Genomic DNA, 22,404 nt, shown 5'->3' with positions numbered 1-22,404 from the left:
CAAGAACAGCAGTAATAGTAATAATTGTTAGAGAAACAATTACTTCCCACTCATATATCCATTGAAAGAAATTCTACTCTCATCTCCACAGTGCTAACATAAGAACACTCATAACTTCTTTCTGCTTACTTAACCATTCCACCCAAAGGCAGGAGAATGGGAAAGTTTAGGAGGCACAGCTCACCATGCTTGGCTCAGCCCCGCTATTCTCTCTCCTTTCAGATCTGCCTGCCTCCACAGAAGGAACATTCTGGTCTGCCTGGGTCCAGGTGGTGAATAACCAGCCTTATTAGGGAGACCTGCTGTTGTCTCACTGTGCCATGGGGGGCTAAGTCCATCTAATTCAGGAATAAAGTATCAGCAAGTCCATCTGGCCACAGATCTAAAATCATTTTCTCTATCAGCTTTATCTGAAATAAAGCTAATATTATATTTCTCATCTTCCACCTCTAACTCCTGCCTTTCTCCCCCTCTTTCTCCATATTGGTTCTGAATTTCAAAGAGGAAGAGAAGTGCTATGTGTGGGATACTCTACAACTCTAATAATGAAGGCTAATTTGGGGATACTTTTAAAAATAGGCGCCACCAGGGGCATTTGGGTGGCTCAGTTGGTTAAGCATCTGTTTGCCTTTGTCTCAGGTCATGATCTCCAAGGTTTTGGGATCAAGCCCCTCATTGGGCTCCCTGCTTAGCGGGAAGCCTGCTTCTCCCTCTCCTCCCTGCTCATGCTGTCTTGCTATCTCTGTCTCTCTCTCAAATAAATAAAATCTTAAAAAACAAAACAAATGAAACTAATAAACTAGACAACAATAACATGGGAGAAGAGAGAACAGAGCTATTAATTAAATGTAGTCTTTCTTGGGCAGCCCCGGTGGCTCAGCGATTTAGTGCCACCTTCGGCCTAGGGCATGATCCTGGAGACCCGGGATCGAGTCCCATGTCGGGTTCCCGCATGAGCCTGTTTCTCCCTCTGCCTGTGTCTCTGCCTCTCTCTCTGTGTCTCTCATGAATAAATAAATAAAATTTAATAAATAAATGTAGTCTTTCTTAAGTCAAATGCAGCATATTCAAAATTTAAGGGTAGCCTCTAACAGAAATAAAATATGTATCTTTTAGAACACTGAAGAAGGAAAAGGGAACAAAATCAATCCAACTGGAATCAGTAAAAACCCAAATAACAAGAAAAAAAATGTTAAATAGCACACATAAGATGGTGGAGATAAATCCATCAGTAATCCTAATAAGTGGAAACATTAAATTCAGCTGTTAAATAGCAGAAATTATCTGAATTGAAATACAAATCCTATATGTATGCTCTTTGCAAGCATAAAAGGGAAGAATGCCCAAAATGCGAAGTAAAATTATGGAAAAAATACACCAAATATTAAACAAATGAAGGCAAAAAAGCAGTATTAATCAGATGAAATAAAATTTAAGGAAATAGGGGAACTTAGCTGGCTCAGGTGTTAGAGCATGCAACTTTTTTTAAAAAAGATTTTATTTATTTATTCATGAGAGACACACACACACACAGAGGCACAGACAGAGCCAAAGGGAGAAGAAGGCCTCATACAGGGAGCCTGACGTGGGACTGGATCCCAGGACTCCAGGATCACACCCTGGGCCAAAGGCAGCGCTAAACCACTGAGCCACCCGGGCTGTCCTAGAGCATGCAACTCTTGATCTCAGGGTTATACGTTTAAACTCCACACTGGGTATAGAGATTACTTAAAAATAAAATCTTTAATAGAAAATACTTTAAGGCAATAGTATTAGGTATTAGAAAGGGCTACCATTGGGTGCCTGGCCAGCTCAGTTGGTAGAGCATGGGACTCTTGATCTTAGGATCATGAGTCCAAGCCCCACGTTGGACATGGAAGCTACTTAAAAAATGGGAGAGCCTATCATTAACGATAAAAAGAACAACCACCAAAAAAATATAATAATGCTGACTTGCATGCCCCCAAAAATATAGCCTTAAAATATTTATAAAGATAAATAATGATATATATACTAAAGAAATTATTAAATCCCCCATCATGGTAGGTATTTTTTTTTAAGATTTTATTTATTTATTTGAGAGAGAGAAAAAACACAAGTGGAAGGAGGGGCTGATAGACAAGCAGGCTCCCTGCTAAGCAGGGAGCCTGACCTGGGGTTCAATGCCAGGACCCCAAGATCATGACCTAAGCATGGTAGGTATTTTTAACACATCTCTCGGAAACTGATATAGAAAGCTTACAATTAATTAGGAAGTATAAAATGTCTTGAACAACACAATTAATAAGCTAGCTCTAATGAACATATACAGAATCCTGCCCCCAATAATTATGGAAAACCGATAATTACTAGAAAGTGACACAATCCAGTCACAACAAATACCAAAGAATTCATTTCATACACAGCACATTTCATAGCACAATGCACCATCATCAGAAATTTAAAAACCAACAAATTTAGAAATCCTATCACTTTAAAAACTAAAAAGCACTTTAAGACAGATTGATCGATCAATCAATAGATGAAATATATGAAAGGGCAACTAGATAGATACAGAAAAGATGATAGAATCATACCATAAAAACAATTTCATGACCTGCTCTGTCATTTAATAATATATTGGGCATCTCTTTCCATGTTAATAACTGTAGAGCCATACCATCAGTTTAACGATGATATAGCACATCGTTGTCTGAATGAACCATAACTTATTTGTTGTTGAACCATTTATGAGTCAATATTTTGGTTATATGGAAGAGAATGCAGCTTGTCCCCTAAAACCCATCGTTCTCTTCTTCCTTAGTGACAAGACTCCTAGTTTTTAGCTGGTAGGTGCTGTCTGGAATAAAGGCTGATTTCCCAGTTTGCTTTGCTCTTAGGTGTGGCCATGTGACCCAACTGAAATGTCATGCTCAACTTCCAGGACATATCCTTAAAGAAAAGAACTGTGCTTTTCTTCCTTCTTATTGTCCTAGGGTATCTTCATACACTATTTCCTGTGTGTATGGATGAAATGCTTGGAGATCAAAGAGCTATTTTGGATCACAAGGTGGAATTCTCATCTTAAGAGATTGTAGACAAGATAGAATGAACCTGCATCACTGTTAATCATGGAGTTGCAGTATCAGCCATGGATTGTTTTATCTTAAGACTTTCATTTATATGGCAAGAAAATAAATATCTACCTCATTTAAGCTTTATTATTTGGGATTTTCCAAATAACACGTTTTCCCAAATATTTTGGTGTAATGATCAGCTGCTATAAGCATTCCTTTGTGCCTATATTTCCCTACTTTTTTTTTAAAGATTTTATTTATTCATGAGAGACACACACAGAGAGAGAGGCAAAGACACAGGCAGAGGGAGAAGCAGGCTCCCTGTGGGGAGTCCAATGTGGGACTCAATCCCGGGACCCTGGGATCATGACCTGAGCTAAAGGCTGATGCTCAACCACTGAGCCGCCCAGGTGTCCCTTCCCTACTTCTTCCAATAGAATGTGTAAGTCATGGGATATATCCTTTTATTTTTTAAAGATTTATTTATTTATTTTAGAGAAAGAGAGGAAGGGGGGCAGAAGGAGAGAGGGAGTCTCAAATAGACCACTTTCTGAGCATGGAGCTGGATGTAGGGCTCTGTGTCACCACCCTGAGATCAGAACCTGAGCTGAAATCAAGAGTTGGACGCTTACTGACTGAGCTACTTAGGCACCTCAGGATATATAGCCTATTAAAGGTTTTTCGGATATATTGCCAAATCTCATTCATTTTCACTTTGCCAATCAGATGGGCCGAAAATATGATTTTTGGATTACTAGAATGGTTAAACTTTAAAAAAAATTGTTTACCATTTGTGTTTATTCCATGTTGTTTTTTTAAGTTCCTTACCCATTATTCTATCAAAGCATTCTCTTACATTAGATTTTAGAAGACTAAATATTGGGTACTTAAGCCTTTGTCTGCCTTATATATTATAAATATTTTCTTTGGTCACTTCACTATCGTTAAATATTAATTGTGGTATTTTTATGTGGAATTTTTAAAATTTATCAAGACTTCATTTTCTATCTTTGGTATCATTTTTAGAAAGTTCTCTCTTCTCTCAGACTGTAGAAAAATGATATCCACTAATAGCCTATGATATCCACTAACACTTTTATGTATTGTTTTAGTTTTATTTAACTTATTTAGAAATTATTAATCCATCTGGTATTTATTTTGTTATATTATAGGGATCCAAATGTTTATTTTCCCAAGTGATTAACCAAACATTTCCCCCTTTATTAAACAGGTCATCCTTTATCCCCTGATACAAAATGCCATTTCTAGGAAGAACTAAATTCTCCTTGCATACAAGGATCACTTTTGAACTTTCAGTTATGTTCTATTAATCTATATATCTATTTCTTTACCAGTGCCATAACTTTACTCTAGCTTTTAAATATTTGTATAATAACTGATATGGTAAATCCTCCCTAATAAATTTTTTTAAATTTCTCAAAATGAACTTTATGCTTTTTTAATGCTCTGACAAAACAACAAAAACAAATTCTATTAAAGCTGGGACTTATATTTGAATTTCATTATAGTTTTAGATTGATTTGCAATTAGTTGACCCTTTTTCATTATTGACTCAATATGATATTGATATGACCCACCGATAGGATATTTTTAATTTTTTTTCTAAAAGATTGTATTTATTTGTTCATGCGAGACACAGAGAGAGAAAGGTAGAGAAACAGGCAGAGGAAGAAGCAGGATCCCTTCAAGGAGCCCAATGCAGAACTCAATCCCGAATCCTAGGATCACACCTGGAGCCAAAGGCAGACACCCAACTGCTGAGCCACCCAGGTGTCCCAATATTTTTTATTTTCAAAGGAAGTCACTTTGGTCTTTTTCTAAGATGTTATCAGACCCTTGAAAGGTCATGAAGCCTCTTGTAAGAGAGTCATAAAACCAGGCTTTGCCTCCAATGTGCTAATATTCCACTAAAGATCATTAACATTGCATTGAATTGATATGAAGTCATGTAAAACAGAAATAAAACTCTCCAGAGTTTTATTATTATAAATACACTGCCCTGTACTTACATCTCTCAAAGCTGGCTAGAATGACAAATGACAGTAAGACCAGAGTGGGATTGATCTGGAATGGTAAAAAAAAGAGAGTAAAAGGCATTGCAGATAGAAGTAGCATTTGGATGGGGCAAGGCAAATTATGAAGCAGATTCACATGTGTTCTAGGCTAGCAAAGATAATATGAATGCACAATATTTTTTATATTTTTATTTGTTTTTATTTAAGTTTGATTTGCCAGTATATAGTATAACACCCAGTGCTCATGCCATCAAGTGCCCTCCTCAGTGCCCGTCACCCAGTTATCCCAACCCCCTGCCCACCTCCCCTTCCACAACCCTTTGTTTCTGAGTTAGGAGTCTCTCATGGTTTGTCTCCCTAATTTTTCCCACTCAGTTCCCTTCCTTTCCCTTATAATCCCTTTTACTATTTCTTATATTCCATGTATGAGTGAAACCGCATGATGATTGTCCTCTGATTGACTTATTTTTTTAAAAGGGAAATTAGGGAGAAGGGACCAATTGTTAGAAACCCTTTGCAACATGGATCAGCAATATGGATTTTACCTGAGTAAAATTTTTGACTTATTATAGTTTTTGAAAATGGGTCTGAAAAATCAAAATGGTGCTTAAGAAAGATCATCCTTGCTGCAATGAGCACACAAGTGTGGAGTAGGAAGGTGATTAACAGACTCTTACGGGAAGTGGTACAGTAATTTATTTCGGAATGTAATTTATTTACTCAATTTTTTATAGGTTATTAGTCATTATGTGCCTAGCATTGTGTTAGCATTAAAATGATTTTGTTTGCACCCCAACATCTATTTTTACAAGGCCTTCATGACAGACGTCTAATAACACCACTTATGAAGAGGGAGACATTCCCCAGGTACTTCTGTACTTTGTTCAACAGAAATTTAACTGCCCAAGTGGATGTGTGATTGATGTTATTCAATGATTAATGCAGCAAACTCCCTACTTTATCCTCTGCAGCAGAAATCTCCATTTAACCCCCTGGGATATGTAAGTGCCTCATTTCTTAAGAAACTACAGTGAGATTAGGAAGAAGGGAAGGCTTCACAAAGCAATTAGGACGAGGGCAGTTGAATCTATCCTCCTCCTTATTGAAAAGCAGCTTCGACCAAGGTACTGCCTTTCTAAAATAAACTTTAACCTCCAAAGGAGTTTGCAAGAAAATTTGATAGGAATATAAGAGGAATAAATAAAACAACCTTTAGGACAGGCTGTTTTTTTTTTTCTTTCAGTGCCTTGAGTCTTCTCATCTGTTTTTTTTTTCTTTCAGTTCCATGAGTCCAACAGCAGAAAATCTCCCTGAAATAAGCATTTCTAAGTGCATCAGAGTTGCTTTCCAGTCTGCAAAAGCCACTTTCCTGTAGCATGAATATTTTATTTTTTTCTCATCATGTAACTGACATCTACATGATGTGAAGCAAAATACTTTTGGTTCTTGTCACTGCTATTTACAACTGGAAGAGTTATCTGGAATTGGATCCATCCTGCAAAAGAGCTTCAAAAATAGGTGCCTCATCTTGTGCCTTTAATTTCTCTCCACTTGCCCTTCATCTTCATTAATAGCAATGAAATGAGACAGTATGAGAAAAGATGAAAAAGTGCTACATATAAGTATGGGCTGGTGTTTTTCATTTTGTTTTGTAAATAAATGTACATTTAACTTTTGTTTTTAAAGCCCTCTTCCCTCTTGGACCTGGTGTGCCCATGTTTGTAAGCATCTTCTTCTGACTTCAGGGGCACCTTAATCTCCTTTAGTCAACTATCTTCTTTAAGATCTTATTTATTTGAGACAGAGAGAGAGAGAGAGAACATGACCATGAGCAGGGGGAAGTGGAGGGGAGAAACAAAGGCAGAGGGAGAAGCAGACTCCCTGCTGAGCAGGAAGCCCAATACAGGGCTCCATCCCCAGGACCCTGGGATCAAGACCTGAGTGGAAGGCAGATGGCTGAAAGAAGAAAGCAAAGCAAAGTAGTAGTGTGGGACAGAATAATAAACAGATAAAAAGTTCCTCTACTTTCCCACTTCCCTGTGGTTTTTAGGCAAATGGGATTATATTATATATGTTCTCTAACTTGCTGTTTTTGCACAAAACAATTTACCTTGGACTTCTTTCTAGGAGCATATATAACTCATATCCTTCCTATGAACATTTGCATGCAAGCAGAGATGTACCCTATCATATAAAAGAACCAGATTCTCATGGACGGATCTTCGGTGGGCTTTTGGCTATTTACAAAAAATATGACAATGATTATTTTTGTTCACATGTATAAAAACTATAAATGTCTAAAGGGAATTAGAAGATCAAAAGATGTATAATTTACATTTAAAAGCAAAATTTTCATGTTAAAATTTAATACATCCCGCCAAATGGCTCTCAAAAAAGGTTGTATCACTAAATTTACACTCCTATTGATGCTACCTGAGACTGCAGATTTCTCAAGCCCAAAACAATATTTTCATCCCTGGCAATATGAAAGAAAAAAATTCACTTCTCAGTTTTAGAAGTTTGCATTTGTTCAATTATAACTGAACTTGAACTTTGCATACAGTTAGCAATCAGTTTTTCCACTTCAAATTGTTGTTTTTAAGATTTTCTTTTTTTTTTTAATTTTTATTTATTTATGATAGTCACACAGAGAGAGAGAGAGAGAGAGGCAGAGACACAGGCTGAGGGAGAAGCAGGCTCCATGCACCGGGAGCCTGACGTGGGACATGATCCCAGGTCTCCAGGATCACGCCCTGGGCCAAAGGCAGGCGCCAAACCGCTGCGCCACCCAGGGATCCCTAAACTGTTGTTTTTAAATTGACTTGTTTACCTTTGTATCAATATGTAAGAACATTCAGCATTAAGGAAATTAACACCTTGGCTTATGTATTATGTTTTTCTAAAACTGTATAATAAACATTCTACTTTAAAAAGATATTCCAAGTTTTATAAGCAGACCCCTTATTCAGGGCGAATTTGATTTAAAATCATTTCTGTTTAACTCTCGCACTAGGGAAACTGGATTTAATCAATTTTTCCAGCGAAAGTGCATTCTCCTATTTTATTTAATCTTAAAATAGTTGTTCAATGTAACTTTAATACAGTCATTACCTCAAAAATAGATTTATGTTTCACAAAGAATCAAAAATTAGGAAAGAACAATGAAAAGTCAAATAATGATAACCATCTTCATGTCTCATGAAGTCTTTTTTAAAGTTTTACTTACTTATTTGAGAGAGAGAGAATGAGAGACAGCACAAGTGGGAGGGGCAGGTAGAGGGAGAGAAAATCTCAAGCAGACTCCACACTGAGCACAGAGCCCGACACAGGGCTCAATCCCACTACCCTGCCATCAGGACCTGAGGTGAAACGAAGAGACAGATGCTTAACCACTGTACCACCCAGGCACCCCTCATGAAACCTTTAGAATAAAATAAATTGAGAATATAAAGCATAGGGGTGCCTGGGTGGCTCAGTGGTCAAGTGTCTGCCTTTGGCTCAGGTCGTGATCCCAGGGTCCTGGAATCGAGTCCCACACTGGGCTCCCCAAGGGGAGCCTGCTTCTGCCTATGTCTCTGCCTCTCACTCTGTCTCTCATGAATAAATAAAATCTTTTTAGGGCAGCCCCGGTGGTGCAGTGGTTTAGCACCGCCTGCAGCCCAGGGCGTGATCCTGGAGACCCTGGATCAAGTCCCACATCAGGCTCTCTGCATGGAGCCTGCTTCTCCCTCTGCCTGTGTCTCTGCCTCTCATTCTCTCTCTGTGTCTCTATGAATAAATAAATAAAATCTAAAAAAAAAAAAGGAAAATCTTTTTAAAAAGAATATAAAGCATAGAACATTTATGAGGATTTCCAGCCTTGCTTGGGAAGTGTCCTTAATTACTTTGCCAATTTTTTTTTTTTCAGTATCCTTCCTACTGCAATTCTCTCTTTGGAGGATGTATCCCAGATTCTCTTTATCCGTGTCTCCTCCCTTTCATAAATTAGCACACCTATCCTTGGTAATTATGTATTTTCTGAGGGAAATAACACTTGACTTAAAAGTTAATCATTGTTAGATTCCATACACAATATTATAGGAACATCATTGTCCAGAACTCGGACCACCAGGCAAGCAGTCTATCAGCAGCTGTGTTTCTACCTTACTTAACTAATGCTCATCAAAGTGCTATCTCTGGAAATTCTGGCATAGTGATGTTGAATGAAGTAGTCTAAACACTAAAGGCTGTTTTGTATAAAATGAAATTCTTTATTTTTTGTCAATTTCTGAGAATCATGTCAGTCTACAATTTAACCCCTAAAATCTATGAACTTGTGACTCAAGCATTTTATACAAAGATAACTATTTACCTATGTGTACAAACCACTGTTTCAAGTTCCAAGTAGTTTTTGATGCTGAATGGTTTATTTGTTTATCAGTCAACTGATTGACTTTATGATGTAAGAAATACATTACTCCTTGGATGAAAGAGTCTATTAAATTGCAGGCATTGTAATAAACTGACTAAATTAAAATCTGATAAAATTAAAGGGAGGTAGAGAAAATAATGTGCTGGTGGTTAACATTTTTAGTTTATTTTTAAATACAATGAAATGAGGGTTGTTATTGAAAACATTTCATTGAACACTTTTATTTATAATATAAAATATTATTGTTATTTTATTGATATTTGTTTTTCTATTTTTTTATTTTGTTTTTGTTTCTGTTTGGGCAAGGGAGATCAGTGCATTTTATTTTTGTTTTGTCTAAGTAAAGGAAAAAAGACAAAACATATCAGAAGACAGGCAGACTTTCAGCCCACGGATTATCTGGAGGTGGTGACATATACAGACCTTCCCATTCATTACACCAATATTTACTGAACACCTACTGAGATTAATTTGGGTAAGAACTGAATTAAAAGCTTTTGAAATCTGAGTCAAGGGCTCAGGTAATTCACTGAGCTTAGAAACTCCTCAGAAATCCCAAGTCACTGGGGTTTTAATCCAAAGTTTCTGTCTACCCCAAAATAAATTCAAATTTTAGTTATGCTATGTTAATAACAATTGTGGAAATATAATCAATATGTCATTAGATGATTGCATTTCTTTAAAAATTACTTTATATTACATCTTAATGTATTCACAAGATAAAGATGGTTTAGGGGGAAATGTCAGTACTACTAGTTTAATAAAGCATTTACTTTTACATGTAACAGAATTATTATTGATTGTAACCCTCATTGCTCTCTGAGAATAAATTCTTGCAGCAGGAGGGCTGGCAGTTTACTGGGTGTTGGCATAAGCTAGGGCACTGGGGTGACTGAATTGCCCTGCTTGATAGGCAAGGTGGGTAGCAAATAGGATTACTTCAGGGGAAATGCTGGGGACAGGACTATTGAGTGAATCTCCAGCTGAGACTGTGTTGTAGAGCATATCTTTATAAGGTAAATCCCAATAGCTGAGGACTGTGGGGCAGGGGTGGGGTAAGAGATGTTCAGTGGGATTGTGGGTTTGAACTTTGCATCAGGTGGGATGCAACCTTTTATGATGCTACCACAAATCTTTAAGGATTGTGGACTATTTCTTGTGGAAGCCAGTGAATAGAAGGAGTTGATGTCAAGATCAGCTCCAAGTAAAAACAATGCAATATAGATGAAAAGCAGAGGAGATGCCTCAGTAACATATACTGAAAAATAAAAATTAAAATAACAGAATTATATGTCAAATGCTTTGCCATTTGGTTGTGCCTGGGGTTGTTATTAGGCCCAGGCAACACTTCTCAAGGCACAGAGGCCTGCCTCTCTGGAATTACAATCAGAATTCTCGACAAACACACTCAGAGATTAAATCTTTCCAAAGCAGACCTCTATGGGTGGTTTATTAAAAGAAATTACACACACATAATCCTCCACAGAATTTTAAGTCTTAAGGGAGCTGAAAGCCAACATTATCATGGTTTATAAGTCAATTGAGAAAATTTTTTCTTATGCAAAACATGTTAGAAATTCTTATAAGTCTATTTAATTTTCATAGATTTTAAAGGAAAAACAAGTGTTTCTATGTGGTCTCTGCTCCATTATCACATATTTCAGGGCTATTCACACCATTCTATTCTTAATCATTTAAACAACAAATCTATTATAGCATGTGTCTGATACTTAATAATGGTGAGAGAAGACTGTCTTCAAGCTTCTCAATCCCTAATGTCAGTAACTTTCCCCTGCAAGACTGTGCTCACTGTGAATGCCCAAATGAAGTCTCTACAGGCTTCCAGAAGAAATAAAATCAGTTGGTAAGAAATGTCTGACTCCAGCAGTACTTCTTTCACAGATTGGTAGGTGATTTGCATGCTAGTCAAGGATGTTGCAAATGCCTCCCTGATTTATATCACCAAGACAGAGAAATTAGATGATGACAGAATGTGTGTGAAAGTTCTTTGTAAAGTAGCAACAAAATATAGTTCTCTAGTATCAAAGACAGACACAACTAACAAGACAGTCTCAGGAATAACCATGAGGCAAAGGAAAAGTATTTGCTTATGAAACCAGAATTATAAATAATGAGGTACAACTATACACTAAATGCCATAAAGATTCATTTTCTTGTATACATTGAGATGCTGATTTTTTTTTTTTGAGAGAAAGAGAGAGCACATGTGCATGCACATAGAGGGAGGGGCAGGGGTAGAAAGAAAATCTTGAACAGACTCCATATTCAGTGTGGAGCCTGACGTGGACTCGATCTCATGACCTGAGAGGTTATTATCATGACCTAAGGCAAAATCAAGAGTAGGATGCTCAATCAACTGAGCCACCCAGGTGCCCCATAATTTTAAGAGATTCAATGCATGTGTTGATATAGTTTGTGTCATTCAGAGTCCTTTTATTGATAGTGTATGGTCATTTTCATTTTCCTAGCAGCTATTGTTTTTTATTAATTTCTAATTTTACTGCATTATGATCAGAGCACATGTACTGTATGAAACCAATTTTTTTTATTGAGATTTCTTTTGTGGGAAGTATTGGAATTGTTGGATTTTTTTCAAACTAGGTAGACACTTGTTTTTGCTTTTCCTTCTTGAGAATCAGTGTATTTCTTCCATGTTTAGATTCTAATATTTCATTATAGAAAATTGTCATTAACTTTTTGAATATTGCCCGTCTCCCATTTGCTCCTCTCTCCCTGAGACACAGCAGGTGCTTGTTGGACCTTCTCGTTGTGTCTTCCACACCCTGAACCATTCTTTCATCTCTTCCACCTCTTTCTCTGTGTTCTTCATTCAAGGTGGTTTCCTCAACTATATCTTCCAATTTGCTAATTTTCTCTTTCAATGTGTCTAATATGCTAATTTAACTCATTCAGTGGGATTGTAATGACTGTAATTTCCATTGCTAAATATTCCATTTGTTTCTTTCCAGATCTGCCTATTCTTTCTTTCTATGACATCATGTGGTTTTGTTACATATTCAATTCTTTTTAAAGATCTCTTTGCTTATTCCTTTTATTTTAGAGTGTCTGATTTTTATTCTTCCATCTGTAGTTGTTTTGGTGCAAAGTCTCTTGATTTTTGCCTCTAATAATTCTCCTCTAAGATGGCATTCCTTATGTACTTTGTAACATTTTGCTGTCGTGGTTGTGAATTCATCTTCAGGGGGGGGTTCAGCTGTTTTTCTGGGAGAGGTTTCTGTTATGGACTAAACCATGCCCCCCACCCCCAACTCATATGTTGTAGCCCTAACCCCCAATGGGACTGTATTTAGACATACAACCTTTAAAGCACTGATTTTTTAAAGATTTTTTTAAGTAACCTCTGTACCCAAAATGGGCTCTAACTCACAACGCCAAGATCAAGAGTTGCATGCTCCACCAACTGAGCCAGCCAGGTGCCTCTTAAAGAGGTGATTAAATAAGGTAATAAGGGTAATCTGATAGACTCATGATGTCCTTATAAGACAGAAGCACTGGGGTGACTCAGTAAAGCATTTGACTCCTGATTTTGGCTTAGGTCATGATCTCAGGGTGGTTAGATCAAGGTCTACATCGGGCCCCATGCTGGTTGTGGAGCCTGTTTAAGATTTTCTCTCTCTCATGGGCACCTGGGTGGCTCAGTCAGCTAAGTGCCTGCCTTTGGCTCAGGTCATGATCCTGGGGTCCTGGGTCGAGCCCCACAATGGGCTCTGTGCTCAGTGGGGAGCCTGCTTCTCCCTCTCCCTCTGCTTGCACTCTGTCAAGTAAATAAATAAAATCTTCAAAAAAATTTTTTCTCTCTGCCCCCCCTCCTCAAAAAAAAAAAAAATAGTGCAAGAGACATCGAGGTGATATGCACACACAGAGGAAAGGCCATGTGAGGATGTGGCAGGAAGGCAGCTGTTTGCAAGCCAAGCAGAGAGGCTTCAGGAGAAAGTAAACCTGCTAATATCTTGATCTTGGACTTCTAGCCTCATTCTGCTGCTTAAGACACGCAGTCTGTGGCATTTTGTTATGGTGTCTTAGCTGACTGACTAGTTCCTGACCCACAGGATGTGAAAGTGATCTTACAGAAAGGGGGTTCTGCTTCTGTCAGATTCCTAAGGACTCCCAAGGCTCTGGATGTAGTTTTATGTTAATTTATTGGCTTAGAGATTGCTCTCCAAGAAAATGGACTTACGGCTAGCTTTCTAAACAAATAATATAAATTCAATCCTCTCAGGATACGGCCTAGGATGGGATCAGTTTTTCTCAAATGATGTCCCTTCCCTGGCCTTTGCCTACTCTTGGGCTCAAATATAGCAAACATCTTTGCTCTTTCCTTTGGCCAATGAGTGGAATTTTGCTAGTTCTCCTGAGGCTCCGGGCTCTCTGCAAGGGACGGGCTTCAGCCTCCCTGCCCAGTGAGTCTAAAGCTTTATCTCCTGCCTCCAGCTCTCCCTCCTCCTCTGCCCATCCTCATCCCCAAGGGCATTTACCCAAGGCTAAAACCCCCAGAGGTCCCTGCAGCATTGGCCTGTATTTTTTGCTTTGGCTTTGGCTTCTTGCTTTGTTTCTGACATCTGGGCAGTTTGTTGTTCCATTTTATTCATCACTTTCATGAATTTGTACTGGAAATAGTAATATAAGCAAGTCTTTTCATGTCACATTTGTCTGCCATGTTCACTTTCTAGTGAGTACTAGAAGGTGTAGATTTTTTTTCTAACATGCTAGAAGTATATTTGTCTTTGTGAAGTAGGACTAAATTTGTCTTCGTAGAGTAAGATTATATGAGTTAGTCAGAAAATTCATCACAACTATTTTTTTTAAAAGGTTGTATTTTGGGTAGGAGAATATATTGATTTTAGAATGAGTAGCCTTCAAAACTGTGATGGCATTATCACCAGGGACCGTATTTCCAGACTTGACATCAGTGTGATACGCACACACACCTGCAGCTTTAGAGAAAACAAATGTAAAAAGGTATATATAAGTTGAAAAGCAACAAAAAAGTCTTCACCTTTGTGCTCATGTTATAATTACGAAGTCACCACCATCTCACCAGCCTTTAGTACACTACTATAGACCTAACAATGCCTCCCAAAATTCACATGTTGAATCCCTACCCCAATGTGATGGTATTTGGCCTTTGGGAGGTACTTAGGGCTAGATGAGGTAGGGCATTATAAGGTTAGCTCCCTCAGAAGGAAATCAGTAGCTTTATAAGAAGGGGAAGACAGAGAGACCACCCTCTCCCTCTCAGGCACTCGAAGACACAAGGAGAAGGCTACTTGCAAACCAGAGAGAAGGCCCCTCCTTACCAGGAACTGAATCAGCTGGCACTTGGATCTTGCATTTCCCAGCCCCAGAATTGAGGAATAAATGTCTATTGTTTAAGCCATTCAGGCCATGCTATTTTGTTATAGCAGCCTGAGCAGACTAATACCTCCAAATACTGTTCATTTAGTTGGAATTCATTTTCCTACCCTCTGCTTATGGTGTCCCTACATACTTACCAGATAAGTAATAAATGTAGCTTGTGATTACCCAAATTCAGAATATTTACTGTGAAGTCAAGTTTCTGAAACCCATTTAAAGCTCTTCTCACTACGATGTATTCTTAATTATTTGAATTCTCCCTCTTATTCAGCTATCTGAGGTCTGATGAAGATTAATGTATTCAAGAGCCCACAACACCAGACTTCATGCTGGGAGGTGTCAGATGATCTTACCAGTATGTAACCACCAATAAACAGCATGTCCTGGGGAAAGGCTAAATGGGTGAAATGTGCATGCTGTCAGGTGCTTGCAGCGTTAAGTGTTCTCTTAACAACCTGGTTTGTGGGAAGAGGAAGAAGTACAATGTGCGCTCTCTCTCTTTTTTTTTTAGAGAGAGAACAGAGCGCATGCATGTGCTCGTGAGCTGTCCGGAGGGGCAAAGGGAGAGGAAGAGAGAATCTTAAGCAGGTTCCACGCCCAGCACAGAGCCCTATTTGGGAATCAATCTCACAACCCTGAGATTATGACCTGAGCTAAAATCAAGAGACTGGATGCTCAACCAACTGGGCCACCCTAGTGCCCCAGCACAATGCTCTCTCTTACTAAGGTATCATGAATTCAAGTTGAGAAGTCTATCGTATGAACAGAATAGGTCCATGTAGCCATCTAATAACAATGACTACCAGGAAGAGGAGTATTGAAGGAGGCTATGAATGAAGCTCCAAAAGGAACCAGGAGACTTTCTGCCTTTCTGCCTGTTCCATTATAGCTTCAACCTTACCAGTAATTCAAGTTGTCCTTAAAGGAGTCCTTGGGTGGAGTATGTGACTCTTTTTATTTAAGACTTATTGAGAGAGAGAGAGTACATGAGTGGTGAGAGGGGCAGAGGGAGAAAGAGAATCATCTAGCAGACTCCCGCCTGAGCAAGGAGTTCCACATGGGGCTGGGTCTCACAGCCCTGAGATCACGACCTGAGCCAAAAATCAAGAGTTGGCCACTTAATTGACTGAGCCACCCAGGCACAGAGCATGCAACTCTGGATCTCAGGGTTGTGAGTTCAAGCCCCAGGTTGGGTGTAGAGCTTACTTAAAAAAAAAAAAAAAAGTCATAAAGGAGTCCCTGAAGCTTTAAATAGATCTGTTCTCTCCATTTCCATTTGCAAAGCAAATGACTTGGTTTTGTTATCCCAATTGCCATTCAATTTCCTGAAATGATGGCAAAATAAGTTACACTGTAATTGTCTGGATTTCTTTGTAAAAGAGTTATCGGCAGCCTGCCTTCTCCAAGAGGGGTCCTGAGTCGGCAGCACAGGTATCTCCTGGGAGCTTCTCCAATGAAGCATCTCAGGCCCCACTGAGGAGCTCTGAATCAGAATCCACAACTTATCAAGATCTCAGGACGAGGCAAAAGCACATTGGAGTTTGAGAAGCTCTGGTTTATTGTTTTGTTCTCTCCACCTAAAATAAAGTTACCTTTTTTGACTCATTAATAACACCTAGGGAACAAGATGAAAGTTTCCCTAGAAACATACCTAATGTGGCATTTTGCTATTCTATTAATAATTAGGAATCATAGTAGGGTCTCTTTCTCCACATATAAGAAAACCTAATATTTAAGTCTATAAGTGACTCAAAAAAATTGTCTCCATTTTGATTTAGTATGAATGCGGTCTTGCTCACAACTGCTAAATTGGAAGCAAAGAACTGCTTCCTTTCAGGTTAATGGGTTTTCCCTCATCAAGCTGTCCTTCTTTCATGTAATCTAGACTTGCCTCCACTTATTTATTTTTTTATAACTGTTCTTCTTTTTAATAGGATTATGCATCCTCCCAATATTAACAGCAATTAGACTCACCTCATGGCACGTCATGCCAACTCAATCTGCGACTGTCAGAGCAGGATGATCTTACTCTTGTCTCAGTAACAAACTCTGACAACCAAGACAAAGCAGCAGGCAACATACATGAAGAGAATTAACAATAAAGGATCACAGATGACAAGAACTTCTCAAACATGATGGCTGCCTCTGCCTGTTTTAACCACGTGGAAATAATGGCGTTCACTCTGCTAGGACCCAGAACACAGACACAGTCTGAAACCATATATTTTTCAGAAAAGTTTTTAAAGAAGACTCTCCAAAAAAAAAAAAAAGACGACTCTTTTAAAAGCCTTAGAAACATTAACATTCTCTTCCCAAATCTAATCTATTTAATTTTATTGGAAAACATTTACATAGCTCATCAGCAGACTCTCTAGTATTGAGTAATATTTAGCATGCTGTAATCACAGGAAGGAGAGATTTAGATTAAATGCTGCTTTTTATTACTATTCAATCATCATAAGTTGTTCCAATTTTTATCTTTTTAGTCAACAGATTTCAAAGGTGGGAAAATATCTTCATTTGCAGACATACCTGTATTTATCTCCTATTATATTTTCCATTAGTGTCTACATGAGATTTGTTTTCAGTGATTCCCAACAAAGTAAAGGTGGATCTTCTAACCCCAGATGTTAATAATATAGCCAAATGCACTCTATCTCTTAGAGATGTTATGAGAATAAATCAGATAATATTTACAGGGGAATTTGACCTCACTAGAGGTAGTATATAAATGAAATGTGGGGAGAAAAAAAGCCTTTAAAGAAAAATTTCATTCAATGGTAGCCAGATTAACTTGACTGTACCAAATTATGTTCCAAGTAAATAAAACAAGCCTACTAATAATGGTTCTGCTGGTTGTGAAGAAATGCCAAATACTAACCGCCAATTTCCAGGTCTAGCCAAATCCTCATGCATCGGTTTGGATATACCATAAATGGAGCTCCCTGTCTATTTCTGTATCTCTATATTTATTATACTTGGGATACTGGTAAAAACCAGTTGGAGCTTATGTTGGAGTGGATTATCCTAAAATTATTTTAAACCTCCTTCTACACTTAATAACATATAAGGACTGTTAATAAAGCATTGATGTAAATAGAAATATAAGGGCCTCTGTAACACATATATATCCAGACAAACTATTTTTACATTTGTATTATCTAGAATCAAAAAGAGCTTTTAGCAGGACAATGGGCAAAGAAGAAATCATACTACTCCAGATCAAAAGGCCAAGTTTTCCTTAGAGTTACAAGGCAATTGTCAATTAAGTCTTAGAATTATTTGTGGGGCAGAGGAAAGCCCCTCAGCCCCAGATATTTCTCAAACATCCTGCCAAAATGACCCAAATTCTACCATCTTAAATGCTTCTGAGTTTAGGGAAATGACTCCACATTCATAGGAAAAGACAAAAATAAAAATTCATAGAAAAAGACAAAATTAAAAAGATAAAAAAGGCATGCAATAATGTAATAAACCAACACTTACTGTATACCTACCATGTGCCAGGCACTATTTTCAGTGCGTGGCCAGATCCCTATCATTTAATTCCCACTTCAGCCCTATAAAATAGGTAGTATTATTATCCCAGTGGTATAGATGTGGAAACAGTCACACAGAGGTTAAGAAAACTTGCTCAAGATGACACAGGCTACAAATGGCATACATATCTGGACTCCCACTCTGGCAGCCTGCCTCTAGGGTCCATGCTGGGAACCAATATGTTTTCCTACAAGTGTAGGAGGTAGCACCACACAATACATTACTGGTATTTTAAAACATTATTTATTTATTTCAGTAATCTCTCTCCCCAAACTCACAATCCCAAGCACGCTCCCCTGACTGAGCCAACTAGGTGCCCCTAAATTACTGTCTTTTTTTTTTTTTCAGTTCACTCTTTATTTGATGTGTGGTCACTCCTTCCCCTCCAACCTCGCCCCCCCAGCCCATAAATACTAGAGGAGCTGCACCAGAAGAGGACACGAGGCTGAGTGGAAATTACTGTCTTAAAACAAAACAAACAATATTTTGCAATGAGTGAAATAAAGAAAAACGTGAAAGTTGAAAATGTTTAGATTGTGTTTAGGCCAACTGTTGCATTTTCTCAGGAAAGCCAAAATTTTAATGTTAGGGCACGCTTCACCTTTCCATTTTGAACAGAAGACTCCTGAATAGCAAGCACTCACTGTACCATCTTTTTGTGTTGAAACTGTTCACCAAGAATGCAGTACTAGATAATGTGCCAAAAGTAGACACTCAGGTGGAAATGAGAAATGCAACACGGAAATGAATTTAAAGACATAAATATCAGAGGAGCTCTGATTACATACTGTGAGTAACTGGTATCTGTAACGTGACTACTAACTTCTGTAGTAAGAGGCTACCACGGATCTTTAAATGCATAACAGCTTCTTGAGACATACAAGGTAAAAAAAGGCCTTTAAAATTGTTGTCCAATGTCAGAAGTATGTGCTGCACATGTTTTCTTGTTTTGTTTTAGCCCATAAAACACACAGTTTTAAAAAAGAGATGAACTGATATTCTGGTTTCCCTGCTTCTAACAGAACACCGTAATATGGTTAAGTACAAACCTTTCCATAGCAACAGACATTGTGTATCAGACATGAACCCTATGTATCTCCCTTGAAGAAAGCTTTAAGGTTATAACAGACAAATTCAAAATAAAGCCTATGATCCCATCACCCTGAAGCCTGCTTCCCCAATGAGCTCAAGAAAGGATTCATTGACAAATGACTCACCATGGCTTCCTATAGCTCATTTCTTTGCCTTCCTTTTTCTTTAAATGGCACTTCAGCCTTAATAGTTACAAAGGTTTCAAGAGAGAAGACTAGCGCCACCTGAAAAAGAGAGGCCAAAAATCCAATACAATCATGGTTTGCAGAAGTTCATGGGGGGTAGTGGTTTCTCTACCTTGAGACCAAAGGCATTTCATTCCTGCCACCCTTCACTGCTTTATTTAGTGCTTTTCCACTCTATGAGCATTATGTGAACACTGATGCCTGGTTAGTTCTAATTCTAAAATCTGTATTTTGCATAAGGGAAAAGGTAACTTTGGGGAAGAGATCTTGAAATGTTTTCCTAAGTATGGATAAAAAACATGCTATGAAGCCACTGAGAGTAGTGGCCAAAGAAAGTGCAAACTGGGCTCATAAGGATATCATTGCATATGCAAACTATAATTACACTCCCCAAACACTTGCCCGGGTAGAGTGGGTGCCTCCATTTGCTCACCCCAATTAGGCAGGAGGCACTGCCTAGGGCCGGAGAGTAATCTACCCACTATTGTTTTGGTGTGGAGAGAAGTGAATGCTCTGTGCAGCTAACATTGTGCTTTGTTTTTAACATGCAGAACTAGGCTTGCAGACGCTATTGATTGTGCTTAGGAGAGAGGAAGTTAATGATATGTTGTGAGTTTATGTACTATATTTCATCCCTATTCAGGTTTAAACAGCATCCTCCTCCAAATCTTCTCCTCTAAAGGTTGCAGGCTGAAAAGTGAAACAGATGGTCCAGTTTTATATTTCTTTTCCTTTAGAATTTCTTATGCAGCTCAGGGACCTTGGTCTTCTGGGATCTCAAATTATATTTCAGCCCATTATACATATATCAGTTTTGATACTGAGATGGTACGTAAGAATTATTCAAAATCCACATGGCCGCAGCCTTGGCTGTTTCTTAGTGTGCCATGTGCTGTTCATTTTAATTGAAAATATTCTAAAAGCAAGATTGATGTGTTTTCTATCCCCCTAAAATAGAAGTGGGTTCTGGGCTCATAATTGAGCACTCATAAGCCCCCTCTCCTTATTACCATGCCCTCTCTAATTTGTGCCTCTGTTTGTACAATATAAATGGCCTTTAACGGCCCTTCACTCATACAATGGTCTCACTAACCCAAAGAAAATTAGTAGCAGGCAAAAGCCTATTTTTACTGACACAGAGACAAAAATGCTAATTACCTTAAAATATTCTCAAGTGTATATCTTTGGCATCCTTCCAGGCAAGGCTCAAAAGTTTTTTTTTTCCCCTGTTATTTACTAGTCATAGGGAAAGTTGTTTTTGTTTTATATTCAGGTTCACATAAGTAGGTTTATATTTATAATTAGAAATCTTTTATTTGGGGTCCAGTGTACCGGTGATAGGTGAAGCATTTGGTTTGCTTTCAACTTACTCATGGGTACACTTGAGAGAGTTGCCCGTTTTCATAATTATGTTTTGCACTATTTTTGTTAAGGCACTCAGAGACATTTGCAGAAAAATTATAACACCTAGAATTTTTAATTTAACATATTAACTACCACAAAATATTAACGTTTCCCCAGAATCTCTCTTAATCTTTCTCCGAAAATTAAATTTGTTTGTCCATGTTTACTATCTGCAGCACTCCTTTCTTTCCAAGATGGTTTTGAAACTGAAACCTGGGGGATCCCTGGGTGGCGCAGTGGTTTGGCGCCTGCCTTTGGCCCCGGGCGCGATCCTGGAGACCCGGGATCGAATCCCACATCAGGCTCCCGGTGCATGGAGCCTGCTTCTCCCTCTGCCTGTGTCTCTGCCTCTCTCTTTCTCTCTCTCTCTCTCTCTGTGTGTGACTATCATAAATAAATAAAGAAAAAAAAATAAAACTGAAACCTTTGATATACAAAATAAGTAATAATCAAGAAAATTAAATGCAACTTACTAAATTATAGTATCAGGTGTGCTGATGTGATACTGACATACAAATGATGAACTTTTTCATCATTTATGTGACAAATACTCATTGAGGATATATTATTTTCAGAATATCTTGCTAGGTCTGGCTATGTTTTTATAAAAAATATAAATAAGGTGGAAGTGCTCTTCTTTTTGAGGAAGTTTCAAAATCAAGTTTTGGGAAAAAATGTATTAGTACTAAAACTTAAGTAACAGTACAGAAGTACAGTAACATTGGAAGGCAGCAGGATATAAGAGACCACACGTTGGTGGAAGGGGAAATGATAATTAATGGCAAAAAACAAGTAGGGTCTAACTCAATAATAAGCAATCAACTCAGTTTTTAAAAATAGGCAGAAGATTTGAATAGAGATTTCCAAAAAAATAAGATCTAATGACAAGCACATGAAAAGATGCTCAACATCATTAATCATTAGGGATATGAGCTATCACTACACACCCTCCAGGATGGCTATCATCAAAAAGACAGACAATATCAAGTGTTGGCATGGATGTGGTGGAGACATTGGAACCGCTGTATATTGCTGATGGAAATATAAAGTGTTACGGCCACTTTGGATAACAGATTGGCAGTTTCTTAAAAACTAAAACATCAACTTACCATAAACTGCAACAATTCACTCCTAGGAATCTACTCAAGGGATAGAAAACATAAGTCCAAACAAAGCTGCATATGTGAAAGTTCAGAGCAGCATTTTTCATAAGAGTCAGATACTCAAAACAACACAAATGTCAGTCAGCTGATGAACAAAATGTGGTGCCCCCACACCATGGG

General features: G+C 38.1%; 1 long non-coding RNA gene across 8 annotated transcripts in view; it reads right to left on the bottom strand.

Annotated features, from left to right (window-relative positions):
- The window catches only part of LOC112644344 (uncharacterized), a 32,295-nt gene that overhangs the window by 2,915 nt on the left and 6,976 nt on the right, over positions 1-22,404 (bottom strand). For 7 of the 8 annotated variants that reach the window (XR_003126317.3, XR_003126316.3, XR_003126319.3 and 4 more), the window contains exons 2-3: positions 19,658-19,756; positions 5,087-5,141 (exon numbers count right to left, since the gene is read on the bottom strand). This is a non-coding gene — a long non-coding RNA (uncharacterized LOC112644344). The remainder of the gene's footprint in view (positions 1-5,086; positions 5,142-19,657; positions 19,757-22,404) is intronic. The other variant, XR_004813187.2, reaches the window with a different exon arrangement.

This window comes from Canis lupus, chromosome 1, assembly GCF_003254725.2.
Source record: "Canis lupus dingo isolate Sandy chromosome 1, ASM325472v2, whole genome shotgun sequence".
Lineage (NCBI taxonomy): Eukaryota > Metazoa > Chordata > Mammalia > Carnivora > Canidae > Canis > Canis lupus.
Note: the sequence above shows the minus strand (reverse complement) of the source record. Positions and strands in the feature narration are given on the sequence as shown.